This window comes from Malus sylvestris, chromosome 10 (genome assembly GCF_916048215.2).
Source record: "Malus sylvestris chromosome 10, drMalSylv7.2, whole genome shotgun sequence".
NCBI lineage: Eukaryota > Viridiplantae > Streptophyta > Magnoliopsida > Rosales > Rosaceae > Malus > Malus sylvestris.
Genome location: NC_062269.1, coordinates 28,470,547 through 28,490,030, shown reverse-complemented (window position 1 = coordinate 28,490,030; position 19,484 = coordinate 28,470,547). Strand labels below are relative to the sequence as shown.

General features: G+C 39.2%; 1 long non-coding RNA gene across 1 annotated transcript in view; it reads left to right on the top strand.

Moving 5' to 3' along the window:
• Positions 1–11,659: 11,659 nt before the first annotated feature.
• LOC126584220 (uncharacterized) overlaps positions 11,660–19,484 on the top strand; it is a 67,623-nt gene continuing 59,798 nt past the window's right edge. The window contains exon 1 of the long non-coding RNA XR_007610016.1: positions 11,660–11,930. This is a non-coding gene — a long non-coding RNA (uncharacterized LOC126584220). The remainder of the gene's footprint in view (positions 11,931–19,484) is intronic.

The following is a 19,484-nucleotide window of genomic DNA, read 5'->3' as shown; positions in this document are numbered from 1 at the left end:
AATTGACGGATAATCGCAGTTACTCATAACCGTGGATATTTTGTCCATTCCTAAATATGATCTTGATTTTGTGACGTGCAAAGTTTATCACCCATGGAAAAAGCCTGCCGTTGGAAGTTTCTCACGCTTGAACTTTTTTTTTTTATTTTTTTATTTTTTTAAACAAACAATATTATTTAGACTAGGGTGGAAGAGTTGGCTAAGACTAGCTAGTAATAATGTGGTTGAAATTCACCTTTGGCAAGAGTCGAACCTAAAATTTCTTATTTACTAATGAGGATGAATACTATTAAACTATTAAACTGTAGTACTAAATGATTTCTTATTTTCATTTTAATTTTTAGATTTGCAGGTTAGAATTTTGATTAGGTATAAGAGGTAGTTGAATATATATGTTAATTTACCATTAAATTAATCTAAAGACTTATAGAAAAAGGCCTCACAGGTCCTCATAACTGACGATTAACAATGATATACTAATTATGTAATACTTGAATTTCCCATGAGGGAACCCATTTGCAGATAACGTAACTTCTAACACGTTTAATTTGTTAATTTTCATTTGAAGATTGTTCTTACAAAAAAATCATTTGAATCGGATATTGTTTGATTAGTTAACTAAATGTATTAAATACATGGATGATTCATCACAATTATGTCACTTAGGACTCACACTGTTGATTTGTTCCATATATTTAGATGCATAAATAATCTCCGATTCGAATGAATTTTTTAGAAATGATTTTAAAATAAATATTAAATAATTAAACGATTTTTATTATGAAATTTATACGTTTAAGATATGTTAGAAAATGGTGGAAAATGTACATTTCCTTTATGGGGGATGCAAGTATTATTTTATGATTATTGCCTAAATTTTCTCATTGTTTTGAGTACATTGGTATTTTTACATTAAGAGGTGGGAGAATTCGGCTAAACCACACAATGGGCAATTTAATTTGGTATTAAATTCGTCATTTACGAGATTCAAACTTAAAACCTCTCACTTCTAAGCAAAGAAGAATACATAGATTCGTTTTTATCTTGTATGAAATTGGCTATTCACTTTCACATATACAATTGAAGGCTCGTTGCCCAAGCTTGGCATGAAATCTCCTGGAATTTCAAGGTCTCTAACTTTTCGTGGTCTTACTTTAAATTTCAATTTAACACTTTCATGTTAACACGCGTGGCTGTGGTTTTGTTATGTCTCTTGCTTGTCAGTCTTGCTCTCTGACCGTGGTCTAATTCCTTGTGATTTTTGCTCTCATGGGCATTTTAGTAATACGATGCAGGCACATACTCTTTTAAGGTCTTCCCCCATTTATTGTAAAATGATGTTGGATTTTTTTTTAATGCAAAATTGATGTAGAAAAAAATTGCATCGCGCGTGGTTATTATGAAGGATGATATATTGCTTCAGGAAATCTTTCATATTTTATTCGCTTCCAAACCCCAACAAAGAATGAAAATGTGAAAGAAAAAAACCATTGGCATACAATGAACCTCCGCCTAAAGTTTAAAGATGTATGTTAATCAATATTTTGCACAACCGAAGATTAACCTAATACTCTATGAAGATTTACAAGATAGCTCAAGGGATCCTGATCGTATTTTAAATTTTAAAATCTGCAAAAATTGACCCTACATATATGTACATGTGCCTTTTTTCTTTTTTCTTTTCGAAGATACATGTGCCTTTTTCTACTGGTGTGTAACTTTTCCGGCTAATCAATCCCTTGAAATGTGACGACCTTTGCGGTCCGTTAATTTGATTATCTTCATTTAAATTTTAAAAGTCAGAAGAAGATGAAGATGACGACCTCCAAATCCAATGAGGAAGATGACTTGTAAAGTGCAATCCTCCAACCACACAAGAATTTTTTTATTGTGATGAGAATATGGGTGGTATATCACATATTTTTATATAAGTAGTGGAAAATTGTATTTGTTAAGTTATTAATTTTTTAGCACACATATTCTACTATTGGTATAATGACACATGATGTACCACTCATGTTCCAATCACACTGAAAAATCTCTCCCAACCAAACGATGCGAGATAATTTCCTTTTCATTTCTCAAGCTCAATGCGCATGCAAGTTGGGTGTCATTGCTCTCAAATAAGTTGGACGCTTCAATCTTTCATTATATATGGAAATCTCACTTCCTTCATGTTCTTAGAAGTTTCGAGGAAGCTTCTCAGTCCTTTTTGGTAAGCAAAGCTTTGATTTACACACGGTTGAAGTTTCCAAATCTATTATTAATCTATCAAAGATAAAAATAAAGCGAGGGCTTAAAATGATTAGTGTTGAATTGAATCTAACCTTTTTTCACATTAAGGTGTGTATAATACGTTTAGTGATTGTGAACCATCCATCTTTCAATTTGTTCCTATTTTCACTTCCATATTTTCTATGTCTTTCTTTTATTCTCTTTTCACGTTCTTCACCTAGTCTCTTACCTCGAACTTACGTGCGTGTTAATTGATTTTTCACAATTATATTTATTTATATTTGCGATTACAGCTGCTTAGAACTTTGAGCGAAGAAAAGATGACTGTTGTTTTTACAAGTTTGACTATATATACATCTACAAGTTAGACCATATACTTTATGGCACGAGTAATGTTATTTTTACCATTTAAAATACCACAACTTCATACCATTTAATGTGTCAATTGAGGTGGAAAGCTACATCAATTAAAAATGATCTTTGTGGTGATTGATCAAGGTGGATAATCACATATATTACAAAAATAAAAAATTGTAGTGTTTTAATTTTTTTTTAAAAAGAGAAAGTTTGTCACATCCCGGCTCGGGGCAGATCACTTCCCCGGCCCGGATGTGACAAATGGTATCAGAGCCAATCTCTGGCCGGAAGTGTGCCGACGAGGACGTCGGGCCCCTAAGGGGGGTGGATTGTAACATCCCACATCGCCCAGGGGAGTGATCCTTAAATGTATATTCACATCCTTACCTAGCACGAGGCCTTTTGGGAGCTCACTGGCTTCGGGTTCCGTAGGAACTCCAAAGTTAAGCGAGAAGGAGGCCAGAGCACTCCCAGGATGGGTGACCCACTGGGAAGTTGCTCGTGAGTTCCCAAAAACAAAACCGTGAGGGAATGGTAAGCCCAAAGCGGACAATATCGTGCTACGGTGGTGGAGCGGACCCGGGAAGTGGTCTGCCCCGGGCCGGGATGTGACAAAGTTAGACATCGATCAAAAGGAGTTTCTAGTCATGACCCCCTTTGAAGGAGAACATGTTGCTAGTACTTGAACAGGAAGAGAAGATAAGACATCTTTAATAAGTATCAATCTTACTTCAAGTGTGAGTAATCTTCCAACAAATACTTCTATTTTTCTTCTCACTAAGTTTTTGAACCAACGATATTATTAACTAAAGAGAGAGGGATGAGTTTAGCCTCACAATTTGAGTGTTTTATTTTTTATTTTTTTTATTATTATTTTTATTTCAAAATTTAATCAAACCATGATTTTAGGGTTTCTAGTTTCTCCCATACGCTTCCTCCCTCTTCCCTCACCATGGTCACCTAATTGTTCTCACCTCGTGCTCCATTGATTCTTCTAGAAATTTAAGGAAATACATTTGGAAATTTTCAAACTATTAATCTGATTCATAGGAAATGTTTGTGTTACCCTTGACTCGCCGAACAAACAAGCAAGCCTGGGAGATTGACGATGATTGCTTTCATAATCGGTCTCAGATACTATTTAGGGTGGTATATAATTGTGATACAGATAGATGGTAAAAATTGCATTATTGTTAGGGTAATGTTAGAGAACCAAATTTTGTAAACCAAATAATGTGGTTGTTGATGATTGAATTATTAAGTATTGATTAACGTGCTTATTTTGTATTGGTAACACATTATTTGAATTGTAAATTTAATTTAAAATTTGATCTCTCTAACAACGATTGGATTGTTATGGTACCATTTCAATCACTAAATTCCTTTTGTTCTTATTTAGATTTGACAATGCTAATCAATCTTTCCAAAACTAAACTGGGACAAGTGGTTGTGCACGAGCTATAACTCTCAAAAGATGAAGGCAGTGGTGTCACGAAAACCATTTTTTGGAGTATTATTCTTTATCTTCCAATTTCTCTCTCCTCCTCTCCCCTCTTGTCACACTTTCTACTTTGTCTTTCTTTCTCTATAAAGAAGTCAACACAAGATATTGACGTAACTTAATTGTGATTGAGATAATGATGTTGTGACCGTTCATATAAGAGGGGAGGAAAGTAGAGGAAAAAAAAAATGCTACTCTTACCACATATTTGTACAATATCTCTAATAGAGATAGGACTCACATACGTTGAAATACCCTACTTCTCTCTAGAAAGATTGTACAAATAGGTGGCAAGTGTAACATTACTCAGAAAAAAAGAGGAAAAAGAACAAAAATGCTACTCTTACAAAATATTTGTATCATCCCTCTAATAGAGATAAGACCTATATGCATTGGCCAACCCTACCTCTATTAGAGAGATGATAAAGGTGATAAGTGTAGCATTAAAGGGAATCTTATTTTTTTTTGTCTCAACATCTTTGTATTGTTTGTTGTTCTTTCATATCCTGGCCATCGTGTTCTCTCTCTTATTTAAACCCCTACACAGAGAGAGAAGCGACCCACAAACACAAAAACATCACAACCCAGGAGAGAGAGGGAGGGAGAGAGGGAGAGAGGGAGGGAGAGATGGCAGTGAGGGAAAATGTTGAAGGAGCTGCAGAAAAGGGGCTGAAGAATAAGAAGAACCCAGATGCGACGAAAGAAGCAGAGAAAGCTACGAAGATGAAGATGAACTCAACAGAAGAGGAGATGATGAAGATCATGGTTCTGAGGGAGACAAACTGCTCATGCTTCAAGCCAAAAGCTGGAAGTGTGTTCCCCACCAGGAGAAAATCCGTGAAACGCATGATGCTTGATCGTTTTGTACTCAAGTACTTTGGTTCCTGTTTTGTGAGCCCATGCCCCCCCAGTCCCCACAAACCCTAATAAAATGTATAGCTATCTTCTCTCTCACTTCTCAATTCTCATCACACAACACATGAAACACCAAGACAGAAGATAGAATTCACCCCATACCCATTACCCAACAAACACTTTTTATATGTGTATTTGGCTTTTTAATGTTATGTCGATCTCTGGTTAGTTTTAATTTAAGGATAATCTTTTTCATAGTACTATGGCTGCGGTTCCAATTTTTTGTTTTTAATGATTCATATGTGCCCCATGTGCACTTTTGGATTTTGATTTCATGGGGATTCATTGATTTGTAGAATAAAATAAGCATCAATAATTTTCTAAGAGATTCACAGGGTCCATATCGAACACACGAAAAAGGAAAGATGCAAAATATTGCTTACCCCAAATATTCAAGCCTTACAAAAAGTTCTCAACAATCCAGAAACCCAAGTTTTGAAAAAGCTATTGTGAAATTCATCTTAATTTGGTCAAATAAAAACTGACAAAAATAATCACAGAGTTTTAGGTTTAATCTAAGCTGTATTTCCAAACCATGACTTAGCTCTATCTGCTTCATCAGTTGGATTAATTGTTAATGTTATGTCGATCTCTGGTTAGTTTTAATTTAAGGATAATGTTTTTCATAGTACTATGGCTGCGGTTCCAATTTTTTGTTTTTAATGATTCATATGTGCCCCATGTGCACTTTTGGATTTTGATTTCATGGGGATTCATTGATTTGTAGAATAAAATAAGCATCAATAATTTTCTAAGAGATTCACAGGGTCCATATCAAACACACGAAAAAGGAAAGATGCAAAATATTGCTTACCCCAAATATTCAAGCCTTACAAAAAGTTCTCAACAATCCATGTGGTGGAATGAGGAGGTACAAACAAAGGTGAAGGCTAAGAAGGAATGTTGTAAAGCCTTATACAAGGATAGGACCGATGAAAATGGTGAAAGGTATAGAAGAGCGAAGCAAGAGGCGAAGAAAGCTGTGAGAGAAGCTAAGTTAGCGGCTTATGACGATATGTATAAGCGACTAGATACCAAAGAAGGGGAGTTGGATATCTATAAACTAGCTAGAGCAAGGAAAAGAAGACAAAAGATTATGAAAATAACCTCTCCATCTGTCTTTGACCGCGTTCTCTGTAGCAAGAACCTTTCCATCCTCATCCTTGATGCACCTCACTTGGTTATCCTTTATGGATATGACTTGGTTTTATAAATGTGATTTCTATTGAAATGTGATTTTTAATAATTAGCCATCGAACTATTATTATGAAATGTAATTTGACTTGTGCATTAGGAATATAAATGTGATTTGAAATGCATGTTGGATTGTTTGTTAAGTGTGAGGGCTAGCAGTGGACCGTTAACCCATTGTCATAAGGACTCGTTGCTTCAATATTGTTTCATTTCTTGCTTTGTTGATCCGTTCTAAATTTAGTACTTGTTCTTGTTTCATTTCATTGAGCCTTCGTGAATTGAGTAACTTGATTCATGTCTTGTTTCTTCGATCCGTTGTTATGTTTCTTGGACTTCCACTCGGTTCCGTTAAGTGGTCCGAAACTGGGTTCTGCTAGGGTTTCGTTAAGTGGTCAAGTTCCTTGCACCATCTGGATTTTGTTGAGTGGTCCAGAATTCCTCGTGTTTCGTGATTCCGTTGATTGGTCTGGAATCATATCCTGCTTTGGATTTCATTAAGTGGTCTGATATCCATTGTACTCTGCAATTTCGTTGAGTGATCCAGAATCTTATCCACTCGGATTCCATTAAGAGGTCCATAATCCCTTCTACTCCGTGATTCCTTTAAGTGGTCTGGAATCGTATCCTAGTTTGGATTATGTTGAGTGGTCCGGAATCCCACTTGGTATTTTGGTTCCGTTGAGTGGTCCGCAACCTAATATTGTTGAATTTCGTTGAGTGGTCCGAAATCACATCCTTAACTTTGTTGATTCATTGGATTCGGTCTAAATTCAGAAAGCTTCAAAGATGTAGGCTTCGGCCGAACTGTGTCGTTCTAGCCCTACGTTAGTTATTAATTGATGTGATTGTTTAATGGTGTTGGAAAGTATATGTGTGTGTGAATGGCAAGATGACAACTCTTGTTTGGCTTATGGAGGCAACTATGGAGGTTTTCATGGTGGCCATGGTTTTGGGGAGAGAAACGAGGATGGGGAAGCTATCTTGGATTTTGCAATGGCATATGATCTCTTCTTAGCCAACACCTTCTTTAAGAAGAGAGAAGAACATGTGATTACCTACAATAGTGGGTCGTAAAAAACACAAATAGATTTTCTTCTAATGAGGAAAGGGGATCGTATAACTTGTAAGGATTGCAAAGTTATACCGGGAGAGAGCTTGGCTAATCAACATCGCTTGTTGGTGATGGATGTACATATCAAAAGAGTGAGAAAAAAGAACAAGATTTGGAAGTGCCCAAGGACTAGATGGTGGAATCTAAAAGGAGAAAAACAAGTCATTTTCAAAGAGAAAGTAATCACCCAGTGTGTGTGGGATAGCGAGGGGGAAGCTAGCCAAAGGTGGGATTCCATGGCTAGTTGTATCTGAAAAGTAGCAAAAGAGGTATTAGGAGAGTCCAAGGACTTTGCTCCACACCAAAAGGAATCTTGGTGGTGGAATGAGGAGGTACAAACAAAGGTGAAGGCTAAGAATGAATGTTGTAAAGCCTTATACAAGGATAAGACCGATGAAAATGGTGAAAGGTATAGAAGAGCGAAGCAAGAGGCGAAGAAAGCAGTGAGAGAAGTTAAGTTAGCGGCTTATGACGATATGTATAAGCGACTAGATACCAAAGAAGGGGAGTTGGATATCTATAAACTAGCTAGAGCAAGGGAAAAGAAGACAAGGGACCTAAACCAAGTGAGGTGCATCAAGGATGAGGATGGAAAGGTTCTTGCTACAGAGAACGCGGTCAAAGACAGATGAAGAGGTTATTTTCATAATCTTTTCAATGAAGGACATGAAAGGAGTACTTCTTTAGGGGAGTTGAGTAACTCAGAAGAGTGTAGAAACTACTCCTTTTATCGTCGAATCAGGAAGGAAGAAGTGGTTATAGCTTTGAAGAAGATGAAGCATAGAAAAGCAGTGGGCCCAGACGATATACCGATCGAAATGTGGAAAGTTTTGGGAGAGACAGGTATAGCATGGCTCACTGACCTTTTTAATAGGATTTTGAAAACGAAGAAGATGCCAAATGAGTGGCGAAAGAGCACTTTGGTGCCTATCTACAAGAATAAGGGCGACGTACAAAATTGCATGAACTATAAGGGTATTAAGCTAATGAGTCATACAATAAAGCTCTGTGAGAGAGTCATTGAGCATAGATTGAGGCAAGAGACACGGGTTTCGGACAACCAATTCGGGTTTATGCCAGCGCGCTCAACCATGGAGGCAATCTATCTCTTACGAAGATTGATGGAAAGATATAGAGATGGGAAAAAGGATTTACACATGGTCTTTATAGATTTGGAAAAAGCGTATGATAGGGTCCCAAGAGACATTCTTTGGAGGATTTTAGAGAAGAAAGGAGTACGAGTAGCATATATCCAAGCTATAAAAGATATGTATGAAGGAGCAAAGACTGCCGTAAGAACTCATGAAGGACAAACCGAAAGCTTCCCCATAACTGTAGGATTACATCAAGGCTCATCGTTAAGTCCTTACCTTTTTGCGTTGGTAATGGATGAGTTAACATGACATATTCAAGATGATATTCCTTGGTGTATGCTTTTCACAGACGATATAATGTTGATAGATGAAACTCAGGAAGAGGTAAATGTGAAGCTTAACCTTTGGAGAGAAGTGTTGGAATCTAAAGGTCTTCGCCTAAGCCGATCAAAGACAGAATATATGGAGTGCAAGTTCAGTGAAAATGGAGGCCAAAATGAGTTAAGGGTGAGGATCGGAGATCAGGAAATACCAAAGAGCGACCGTTTTCGCTACCTAGGATCTATCTTGCAAAAGAACGGAGAATTAGATGGAGATCTCAACCATAGAATACAAGCTGGATGGATGAAGTTGAAGAGTGCATCCGGCGTGTTGTGTGACCGCCGTATGCCACCGAAGCTCAAGTGAAAATTTTATAGGACGGCAATAAGGCCGGCGATGCTGTATGGCACAGAATGTTGGGCGGTTAAGCATCAACACGTACACAAAATGGGTGTAGCGGAGATGAGGATGCTTCGTTGGATGTGTGGGCATACGAGAAAGGATAAGATTAGGAATGAGGATATCCGAGGTAAAGTAGGAGTAGTCGAAATTGAAGGAAATCTGAGAGAAAATCGGTTACGGTGGTTTGGACATGTGCAAAGAAGGCCTACTGACGCTCCGGTTAGAAGATGCGACTACGGGACAGAGGTTCAGGGCCGAAGGGGTAGAGGAAGACCTAGGAAAACTTTGGAAGAGACTCTAAGAAAAGACTTAGAGTACTTGGATCTAACGGATGACATGACACAAGACCGAGCACAATGGCGTTCTAAGATTCATATAGCCGACCCCACTCAGTGACTTGGATTTTTCAAATCTCCAACCGAGAAGTTTTCCTCACTCGGGAAATTAAGGGAACACTATCTCAACCTACATGCTCCATTCACAAAGCCTCAACATACAAGCTTCAACAAAAGAAAAATTCAAAGAACTTAGTGAAGAAGGCTTTGGTGTATTTAACACAATACGTTGAAATGAAGCAAAGCTTATTTATTGATATCTCCGATAAGTTAAAAATATGTACATATACATGAGTCAAATAAACAAACAAGATGGAGCCTTCACAAAGGTTGCTTAGGAGAAGTCTCAGCAGTCGGTAGAGCCCCAGAAAGAGAAGGTACCGGAGGGGGATCATTCGGAACCTCAGTACTGGACAGAACCCTAGAAGGAAGAGGCATCGGAGGTTGATCATTTGGAGCTTCATTACGCGGTACAGCCCTAGAAGATGAAGGCAAGAAATGCCTTTGGAACAAACCCACAAACCTCTGATGATCAAGTAAAATCTGACCATCAGATTCCTTCATCTGGTCAAGCTTCCTCTTCATGTTTATAGCATAGTCATGTGCGAGCCGGTGCAACTGTTTATTCTCATGCTTGAGCCCTCTAATCTCATGTTTAAGACTCATCACCTCAACCGCCAATGATTCAACTTGGCGGGTTCGAGCAAATAGGCGTTGGGCCATATTAGACACAGAACCTGCACACTGAACACTGAGAGCCAGATAATCCTTAACAGCTAACTCATCAGACCGTTTGGAAAATAGTCTGTTATCTTTGGGAGTGAGAAGGTTCCTGGCCACCACCGCAGCCGTCATATCATTCTTCATCACGGAATTCCCAACGGTAAGAGGACCAGTAGGAGATACGAAGGATGAGCGCCATATGTTGTCTGGAGAAGGCGTGGCTGCCTCTTCAACAAGGTTCAAGTCAAAACGACGGTCGGAGGGGCCAGACATTTTCAAAGGTGTTGAAGAGAGAAGAGGTCGGACAAATCAAGATCTTAGAAGTGCAAGAAGGGAGCTTCTACTGGTGGAGATTCAAGTGTGCTTTGGAACTTAATGCCAGCCTCTATAAAAATCTGCACTCGACGGAGCTCCAGAAATCAAAGAGGTGCCTGCTCAGAAATCGAAGAGGCGTTTGCTTTCTCAAAAGCTGGGCTGCTCAGAGGCCACGAGGGCCAATCTCAGAAATCGAAGAGCCGTTTGCTTTCTCAAAAGCTGGGCTGCTCAAAGACCACGACGGCCGATGCACTTGCTTTCTCAAAAGTTGGGCTCCTTGTCAACACCTGTCACATCCACTTAGCTTTACGGAAATTACGGGCATTCTGTCAAAGATTTCTGGTGAAGTAGAAAACACGTGAATCTTACTTTTCAATCATCCACTTTCCACACGCAACATTAGCTCATGGGTACCACAGATAACTTTGCCAAAGATCTCTGACAAAGTTTAGACACATGAAGCTTGCAGCTTCCACTACATCACTATGACCAAGAAGGGTAAAAGAATAGCAAAGAAACAGCACTAACAAAGTTTTAGACACATAAATTTTGAAGGTCTAGCTACCATATTATTACCCACAAGGGTAAAGGAACAGGAACATCACCACTGCTGGAAAATTGGAAAGCCCCTATGTGTCAACCTCTGTGCTCCGTAGCAAGGTAGACTAGCAAACATGCCCAACCTTTACTCATATTCGAGAAAACACTTCCAACAAGATTGCTTGCTCCAAAATCGAAGAGGCACCGCCTTTCGAATCTCGAGAGCCAGACTCCCAACATGATTACTTTCTTAAAAATCGAAGAGACACCGCTCTCCGAATCTCGAGAGCCAGACTCCCAGCAGGATTGCCTTCTCAAAAATCGAAGAGGCACCGTTCTCCGAATCTCGAGAGCCAGATCCCCGACAGGATTGCTTGTTCGAAAATCGAAGAGGCACCACTTTCTCAACTTTGAGAGCCAGATCTCATTGGATAAAGCTTGTCTGTAATATTCACACGCAACATCAGCTTTCCAGATACCACAGACCACTTTTTCAAAATGCTTTGACAGAGTCAAAACACGTGAAGCAGAGCTGTTTGCTTTCTCAAAAGCTGGGCTGCTCAAAGACCACGATGGCCGATGCGTTTGTTTTCTCAAAAGTTGAGCTCTTTGTCAGCATCTGTCACATGCACTCAGCTTTGCAAAAATTACGGACATTCTGTCGAAGATTTCTGGTGAAGTAGAAAGCACGTGAACCTTACTGTTCAATCATCCAATTTCCACACGTAACATTAGCTCATGGGTACCCCAGATAACTTTGCCAAAGATCTCTGACAAAGTTTAGACACGTGAAGCTTGCAGCTTCCACTACATCGCTATGACCAAGAAGGGTAAAAAATTAGCAAAGAAACAGCACTAACAAAGTTTTAGACACATAAATTTTGAAGGTCTAGCTACCATATTACCCACAAGGGTAAAAGAACAGCACCACTGCTGGAAAATTGGAAAGCCCCTGTGTGTCAACCTCTGTGCTCCGTAGCAAGGTAGACTAGCAAACATGCCCAACCTTTACTCACATTCAAGAAAACACTCCCAACAAGATTGTTTGCTCCAAAATCGAAGAGGCACCGCCCTTCGAATCTCGAGAGCCAGACTCCCAACATAATTACTTTCTCAAAAATCGAAGAGACACCGCTCTTCGAATCTCGAGAGCCAGACTCCTAGTAGGATTGCCTTCTAAAAAATCGAAGAGGCACCGTTATCCGAATCTCGAGAGCCAGATCCCCTACAGGATTACTTGTTCGAAAACCGAAGAGGCACCACTTTCTCAACTTTGAGAGCTATATCTCATTGGATAAAGCTTGTCTGTAATCTTCACACGCAACATCAGCTTTCTAGATACAACAGACCACTTTTTCAAAGTGCTATAACAGAGTTAAAACACGTGAAGCTGGCAGCTCTCACTACCGTGCTATGACCAAGCAGGTAAAGGAATATCATTACTACTTGTTGTTAGGGAGACTTCTATATATGTCGACCTCCATCCTCAACGGACAGGCAGACCTGCAAAAATGCTCAACCCTTCCTCATATCTGAGAGGGCATTCCCAACAAAGCCTCTCGAAATACTCAGCTTTCTTTCCCCCCGATAATACCTATGCAAACAAGGAGAAAGAGAGCAATTAGTCAGCACTTGTAATCAAGCATCCAGTCAGGAACTGACTGCCTGGAACCCCTTACCTGATTACTTACCTGGCATTGCTCTCGAGTACTCATCTTCAACATCTTATGCTTCCAGAGAAAATACCACATCTGCCTGAGGAACAGATAGGGAAAGTGAGAAGGATACAAGGATGCATGTGGAGACAAGCGTAATAGAACACGTGCCGATACATCCACTACTTTGTCAACAGAAAAAGTATCCCATATCAGCAGGGTCGAACGTACTCTAGATTTGATGGACTTGTTTTGATCTTCAAATTCTTCAGTCGGCCTTATACTCTGGAAGAAACCAGAAAACCCTCGCGCCCAGTTCAAGAATAAGCCTGTGGAAAGTTACTTCTTCAAAAGCAAAAATATCTCATATCATCTCTTCTCATTTTTCTTCTCTTTATCCTTCATGCTGCCTGCAGGATAGGAAGAATGAGAACAATCAGTCGGAACTCGAAATCAAACTTCTGATCTGGGACTGATTGCTTGGAGCTTTGATTGTTTACCTCGTCTGTCACCTCTTTCAGCATGTCCCCTAGCTCGGCAACTTGGGGGACTCCTACTACATGGTTTGTAACGCGCTTGACCAAGCCTGAAACTATAAGTAAGCTTCAAGTGAAATTGATACATTACCTTGTGCATCTCCACCAGTTAAAGATACCACCTCTGGATGGAGGAAGAGTACTTCCAGAGAAGATGCCACATATACCTATGAGACAGATAAGGCAAGTGAAGACGATACCACACTTCGGTACTTAGAAGTTTCGTGATTACGAGATCATTCTCCCACAATATTTCCTAATGTCATTTGTACTAAATCATTCACTTGTACTCATTAAATGAGAGCTTGAATTTATGTACTTGTGTAAACCCTTCACAATTAATGAAAACTCCTCTATTCCATGGACGTAGCCAATCTGGGTGAACCACGTACATCTTGTGTTTGCTTTCCTGTCCCTATCCATTTACATACTTATCCACACTAATGACCGGAGCAATCTAGCGAAGATCACAAACTTAATACTTTCTGTTGTACCAAAGTCCTCACTGATGTTCGCCAAAAAAAAAAAAAAAAAAAGTCCTCACTGATTTTGTGCATCAACAATCCTTAAGTCCTTACCTTTTTGCGTTGGTAATGGATGAGTTAACAAGACATATTCAAGATGATATTCCTTGGTTTATGCTTTTCGCAAACGATATAGTGTTGATAGATGAAACTTAGGAAGGGGTAAATGCGAAGCTTCACTTGTGGAGAGAAGTGTTGGAATCTAAAGGTCTTCGCCTAAGCCGATCAAAGACAGAATATATGGAGTGCAAGTTCAATGCAAATGGAGGCCAAAATGAATTAGGGGTGAGGATCGGAGATCAGGAAATACCAAAGAGCGACTGTTTTCGCTACCTAGGATCTATCTTGCAAAAGAACGGAGAATTAGATGGAGATCTCAACCATAGAATACAAGCTAGATGGATGAAGTGGAAGAGTGCATCCGGCGTGTTGTGTGACCGTCGTAGGCCACTGAAGCTCAAGGGAAAATTTTATAGGACGGCAATAAGGCCGGCGATGCTGTATGGCACAGAATGTTGGGCGGTGAAGCATCAACACGTACACAAAATGGGTGTAGCAGAGATGAGGATGCTTCGTTGGATGTGTGGGCACACGAGAAAGGATAAGATTAGGAATGAGGATATCCGAGGTCAAGTAAGAGTAGCCAAAATTGAAGGAAAGATGAGAGAAAATCGGTTACGGTGGTTTGGACATGTGCAAAGAAGGCCTACTGACGCTTCAGTTCGAAGATGTGACTACGGGATAGAGGTTCAGGGCCGAAGGGGTAGATGAAGACCTAGGAAAACTTTGGAAGAGACCCTAAGAAAAGACTTAGAGTACTTGGATCTAACGGAGGACATGACACAAAACCGAGCGCAATGGCATTCTAGGATTCATATAGCCGACCCCACTTAGTGGGAAAAGGCTTTGTTGTTGTTGTTGTTGTAGTTGATTCTTGACAGTTGACACTCATGTTTGGACCCTTCCAACTCTCCAGACCCAACATTTTTCTTAATTTTTTTTAATATTATTAAAGGGAGTGGAGGATTAGGAACCGTTACAATAATGTAGGAGAAGAGATAGTTTCGAACCTAAGATGCATGGATAAACACCATGTCACAGCCCGATCACGACATACATACATGATTGATACACAACGTCACCAAGTACCTGTATATCTAACATACCCCGCCTTCGGGATACGGACAAAGCACAATTGAAGCTTTGAATTGCGTAGTGATCTTCATATACTTTATGGCTGCATCTAACCTTCTCGTTAGACTACCTACGTACCTTCAGACGAGATCAAGCCATTCATAGTTCACCATTTGTTAAACTTTGAACTTTTCGTAAAACACTTCCTAGCAGAAAACATAAAGTACCACACTACACGTCAACCATAAGCCAAACAAGAGTTGTCATCTTGCCTTTCACACACACATATACTTTCCAACACCATTAAACAATCACATCAATTAATAACTAATGTAGGGCTAGAGCGACACAGTTCGGCCGAAGCCTACATCTTTGAAGCTTTCTGAATTTAGACCGAATCCAATGAATCAACAAAGTTAAGGATGTGATTTCGGACCACTCAACGAAATTCAACAATATCAGGTTGCGGACCACTCAACGGAACCAAAATACCAAGTGGGATTCCGGACCACTCAACATAATCCAAACTAGGATACGATTCCGGACCACTTAAATGAATCACGGAGTAGAAGGGATTATGGACCTCTTAATGGAATCCGAGTGGATATGATTCTGGATCACTCAACGAAATTACGGAGTACAATCGATATCAGACCACTCAATGAAATCCAAAGTAGGATATGATTCCAGACCAATCAATGGAATCACGAAACACGAGGAATTCTGGACCACTCAACAAAATCCAGATGGTGCAAGGAACTTGACCACTTAACGAAACCCTAGCGGAACCCAGTTTCGGACCACTTAACGGAACCGAGTGGAAGTCCAAGAAACATAACAACGGATCGAAGAAACAAGACATGAATCAAGTTACTCAATTCACGAAGGCTCAATGAAATGAAACAAGAACAAGTACTAAATTTAGAACGGATCAACGAAGCAAGAAATGAAACAATATTGAAGCAACGAGTCCTTATGACAATGGGTTAACGGTCCACTGCTAGTCCTCACATTTAACAAACAATCCAACATGCATTTCAAATCACATTTCACAAATATTCCTAATGCACAAGTCAAATTACATTTCATAATAATAGTTCGATGGCTAATTATTAAAAATCACATTTCAATAGAAATCACATTTATAAAACCAAGTCATATCCATAAAGGATATTAAATACGAAATCAGGGTAATAACCATATCACATATATTAAAGTTACTCACCAAGTAGGCCTGTAAAGCCTCAATGAGTGTCTAGTAATACTAATTTTAGAACTTAAGGATGGTTACAAACATTTGGATCAAAGTCTATACTAAAGTTTGATGTCGATCCAACGGTCAGATCGTCGATTCATATAATGATCAAGTGGCGTACCGTAATGAAACTAGGTTCAAACAATCAAATCACATCAAACGGATGTCAAATATGAAATTAAGACATCTAATTTAACTTAAAAAGGCATCGTCAGCCCACTGGCCACATACCACTACAGGTGGTGGTTTCCGGTGAACAGAAACCACAAATTCTAACCAACTCCACAATTCACCAAATTTTATAGACATGTAGAGCTCAATGAGAGAAACATTTTTCATACCTGGGAAGTCCAATTTGGCCGGGAAACACCTGAAATCACCTTCAATCCGTCGAAAACCCTAGAATTGGATGTTCTTCAATTCATCAAATCTGTAACTTTGCCACCCCCAAACTTGTTTGGACTTTGTTCCTAGTCTCAAGAGAAGTCTTTTGGTGGTGGTGATCGAAGGAATTACCTTTAGATATATTGGATCGCTACCATGCACCCCACAATGCCATCAGTATAATTCTCGCTAAACTGAGGAAAAAAACTCTAGGATTTTTTTTATGGAAATGGGAGAAGGGAGGTCGGGGATCCATTTACAGGTGGTGGGTCAGTGTACCTCACCGGAAAAATCGACGAAAATCGTCCGAATTGGCTACCCAGAACAGGGTTTGTCACACAGGAAAACAGGTCAAAGGGGGATCTGATTATCGAAAAAAAACTGTACGCCGTAATTTTAAACACATCGAAACTAAGAATACAAAATACGTAATTTTAAATAGTGAAATCCGGAGACGGGATTTCACACACCCAACATCCTATTAACTAGGATATTGAACCACATGCAGACACAACATAATCGTAAGCACAACTAACAATGTATGCTTTAATGTGTCTTTTTTATTTTATTTTTATATTAGGAATGTAGAAAGGGAGCTGTTATTAGCAATCCCAAAATCTCAATCTGCAAACTCCTCCTACATTTTTTTAGTACATCGATATTTTTACATTTAGAGGAAGGGGACATTACTAGGAATAAGATCTTGGGTGACGAAGGGGAAATTGTCGCGCAAAGGGAAAAATTGTCGTCAGAAACATTGGGCGGCAAAGACTCCATCACGCAAAGCTCGTTACGTCAGGCATTGTGCGACGGAAGTCGTAGTAGTTGCGCGTACCAAGCGATGAAGCTGGGTTTCAACCCTCAAACTATTGCGCGACGGTGACATAGGTTTTACCCTCAAAGTCTTGCGCGACGAATGTTGAAGTTCGACCCACAAACTGTTGCGTGACGGACATGTAGGTTCGACCCATAAACTCCTACATGACGGATATAGAGGCCGTCGCAATAAAATTTTAAAATTAGTTTCTTTAAATAATATTTTATTTATTTATTATTTATTTGTAAATTAGTTTTATAAATAATTTATTTTTTATTTATTTTTTTTCGTTTATAAGTGAATTTAATGAAAATAAAAATAGAAAATGTAAAGAGGAATATTGAATTGAAAAATTATTATAAATGTACATACAATGGAAAGAAGTATTTTTAAATTCGAAACCAATTTAAAAAAAAAACTAAAAAAAGAAGTCCCCGACGTCACAATCGCCGGCTGATGGTGTCGGAGTTGTTGCGGCGGGGGGCTGGGAGGTAGGAGCTGCTGTAGCGGGGGGTTGGGAGGTTGTTTATGGAGGTAGTTCAACATCGGGAAATTGAATGCCAGAGATCTAAAGTGCTTGACATATTTGGTTCATCAAATTGTTTTGGGCCACAATCTGAGATTGCTGGGCCGCTATCTGCTCAATCAAGCCCACCACTTCAGATATCAGCGTATCGACCTGTTGAGTTCTTTGCCTGAAGGATGAGGTAGACGAGTCCTGAAGGCGGGCTTTCCTAAGCCCTCGATGAACATTTCACTCCAACGACCGAGGGTCTGATCAAGTGTGTCGGTTATAATCTGAAACCCAGCATCCTCAGGAGGAAACACCTCCTTGATCAGGGTCTTTAGGAGAAGCTAGGAAGCCACCTCCTCCAGAGCTGTCTGGCCCTTCTCCACCATGGTGGACTAGAAAAAAAGAAAAAAAAAACAAATTAATTTGAATATACATGTAATTAATATTAATACAAATTGAATATTATAAATGTGAAAAAACTTACATGAAGCTATTCCGTCAGCTCATCCCCGGGCCGAACGTACACCTCCTTGAACATGTTAATTTTAGGAAACTTTGACCCCCCCTGAAATTTTTTAAAAAGTGTTAACATAGATTACCAATTGCGTAATAAAGAGTAAAAAGATTGAAAACTTAAAATAAATATACAGTTACCTTACGTCGCTCCTCCAACCTATAAGAGAAGCATCGTGACCTGAATCGGTGAAGAAGTTTCTTCTTCGACCAATTAATCGAGTTTGCCTTCACTTTTTTCTGTTGAATTAAAAAAAACATATTAGTTTAGATATTTATAACAAATGAATGAAAAAATGAAATGTTTATTTTAAATTGTAAATTTTTTTATTAATATATTATTGAAATATAAATTCTACGTACTAAGTATTTCTCGTCTTGAAAATGGCCACAGAGCCACTCCCATTCATCCCGACGGTCCATCAACTCCATAGGGCACCCAACTTTTAGAGCGACCTCCGGACCATCATATAGCTCATAATGCTTGTGGAGGCCGCTCTTCCATTGAGTGAACCTACTGGAGCAAAGGTCGTTGATGTACTCCATTTGGTTGGAATCGAGGTTGGAGAGCTCATATTGATGCTGCAAAACTAAAAAAAATAAATAATAGTTAAAATTTATAATCTTTCTATACTTTAATAAAAATGTAGCATTTGAGATTGAAAATACTTATTGATAATTCATAAAGCACGGCACCCTTGGTTTCTTTGTGGCACAACTCTTCATGACTCCCACCTGAGGGGGCAATGGCTCCTGATAATGTCGGTGGCCAATGCACTGTCCTGCTCCTTTATTGTAGCCGCACGATGTCGAGGATCCTACGTAATGGTGATCTTCTAGGCCGTGGTGCGAGTGGTCTGAGAAGTCTTTTGTTGTCTGCAAGGGCCCCTAGTTTTTTTTTTTTTTGACCTACCAAATAAACAAAGTAAACATTAGACAATTTCTATTTTCTACTGAAAATTCGGAAGAAACTGCTTTAAAACTATAAAATTTCCTAAAACCTGCACACAATATAACAACATAAACAACACATCCACCCAACAATTCAAATAGTTTATACCAACTGGGGACGTTAAAACAAAAGTTACATCTTGTTGATATGACTTCTT